Source organism: Oncorhynchus gorbuscha, linkage group LG01 (assembly GCF_021184085.1).
Source record: "Oncorhynchus gorbuscha isolate QuinsamMale2020 ecotype Even-year linkage group LG01, OgorEven_v1.0, whole genome shotgun sequence".
Classification (NCBI taxonomy): Eukaryota; Metazoa; Chordata; class Actinopteri; order Salmoniformes; family Salmonidae; genus Oncorhynchus; species Oncorhynchus gorbuscha.
Window position 1 is genome coordinate 4768808 of NC_060173.1, and position 2500 is coordinate 4771307.

General features: G+C 37.7%; 1 protein-coding gene across 1 annotated transcript in view; it reads right to left on the reverse strand.

Annotated features, from left to right (window-relative positions):
• Nucleotides 1–2500, reverse strand: part of LOC124031591 (tight junction protein ZO-1-like) — a 268215-nt gene that overhangs the window by 84642 nt on the left and 181073 nt on the right.

Genomic DNA, 2500 nt, shown 5'->3' on the forward strand with positions numbered 1-2500 from the left:
ACCCTGGTGCCTGGTTATACAGAGATGTTAACAGTCTACCCTGGTGCCTGGTTATACAGAGATGTTAACAGTCTACCCTGGTGCCTGGTTATACAGAGATGTTAACAGTCTACCCTGGTGCCTGGTTATACAGAGATGTTAACAGTCTACCCTGGTGCCTGGTTATACAGAGATGTTAACAGTCTACCCTGGTGCCTGGTTATACAGAGATGTTAACAGTCTACCCTGGTGCCTGGTTATACAGAGATGTTAAAGGGCATGTTAACCGTCTATCCTGGTGCCTGGTTATACAGAGATGTTAACAGTCTACCCTGGTGCCTGGTTATACAGAGATGTTAAAGGGCATGTTAACAGTCTATCCTGGTGCCTGGTGATACAGAAACCCAGAGAGAGAGACAGAGACTAGCATCAGAACACTATAGCATTCACAACAACAACAAGAGAGAGAGAGTTAGAGAGTGGGAGACAGAGAGATAGTGAGTGAGAGAGAAAGAGAGAGACACACAGATAGAGAGAGAGAGAGAGAGAGAGAGAGAGAGAGAGAGAGAGAGAGAGAGAGAGAGAGAGAGAGAGAGACAGACAGACAGACAGACAGACAGACAGACACAGACAGACAGACAGACAGACAGACAGACAGACAGATAGACACACACAGATAGAGAGAGAGCGACACACAGATAGATTGAGAGAGAGAGAGAGAGAGAGAGAAAGAGAGAGAGAGAAAGAGAGAGAAGCATGTTAGAACACAATAACTGTATTCCTCACTAGTAAAGCAGCTAGAGAGTTAGCTACTATTAAACAGCTAGAGAGTTAGCTACTATTAAACAGCTAGAGAGTTAGCTACTATTAAACAGCTAGTGAGTTAGCTACTATTAAACAGCTAGAGAGTTAGATACTATTAAACAGCTAGCTACTATTAAACAGCTAGAGAGTTAGCTACTATTAAACAGCTAGAGAGTTAGATACTATTAAACAGCTAGCTACTATTAAACAGCTAGCTACTATTAAACAGCTAGAGTTAGCTACTATTAAACAGCTAGAGAGTTAGCTACTATTAAACAGCTAGAGAGTTAGCTACTATTAAACAGCTAGAGAGTTAGCTACTATTAAACATCTATAGTTAGCTACTATTAAACAGCTAGAGAGTTAGCTACTATTAAACAGCTAGAGAGTTAACTACTATTAAACAGCTAGTGAGTTAGCTACTATTAAACAGCTAGCTACTATTAAACAGCTAGAGGGTTAGCTACTATTAAACAGCTAGATGGTTAGCTACTATTAAACAGCTAGCTACTATTAAACAGCTAGAGGGTTAGCTACTATTAAACAGCTAGAGTTAGCTACTATTAAACAGCTAGCTACTATTAAACAGCTAGCTACTATTAAACAGCTAGCTACTATTAAACAGCTAGAGGGTTAGCTACTATTAAACAGCTAGAGAGTTAGCTACTATTAAACAGCTAGCTACTATTAAACATCTAGAGAGTTAGCTACTATTAAACAGCTAGAGAGTTAGCTACTATTAAACAGCTAGAGTTAGCTACTATTAAACAGCTAGAGAGTTAACTACTATTAAACAGCTAGAGAGTTAGCTACTATTAAACAGCTAGAGTTAGCTACTATTAAACAGCTAGAGACTTAGCTACTATTAAACAGCTAGTGAGTTAGCTACTATGAAACAGCTAGTGAGTTAGCTACTATTAAACAGCTAGCTACTATTAAACAGCTAGAGGGTTAGCTACTATTAAACAGCTAGAGAGTTAGCTACTATTAAACAGCTAGAGAGTTAGCTACTATTAAACAGCTAGTGAGTTAGCTACTATTAAACAGCTAGAGAGTTAGCTACTATTAAACAGCTAGAGAGTTAGCTACTATTAAACAGCTAGAGTTAGCTACTATTAAACAGCTAGAGAGTTAGCTACTATTAAACAGCTAGAGAGTTAGCTACTATTAAACAGCTAGAGAGTTAGCTACTATTAAACAGCTAGAGTTAGCTACTATTAAACAGCTAGAGAGTTAGCTACTATTAAACAGCTATAGTTAGCTAGTATTAAACAGCTAGAGAGTTAGCTACTATTAAACAGCTAGAGAGTTAACTACTATTAAACAGCTAGCTACTATTAAACAGCTAGAGGGTTAGCTACTATTAAACAGCTAGCTACTATTAAACAGCTAGCTACTATTAAACAGCTAGAGGGTTAGCTACTATTAAACAGCTAGAGTTAGCTACTATTAAACAGCTAGCTACTATTAAACAGCTAGCTACTATTAAACAGCTAGCTACTATTAAACAGCTAGAGGGTTAGCTACTATTAAACAGCTATAGTTAGCTACTATTAAACAGCTAGAGAGTTAGCTACTATTAAACAGCTAGAGTTAGCTACTATTAAACAGCTAGACTTAGCTACTATTAAACAGCTAGAGACTTAGCTACTATTAAACAGCTAGTGAGTTAGCTACTATTAAACAGCTAGCTACTATTAAACAGCTAGAGAGTTAG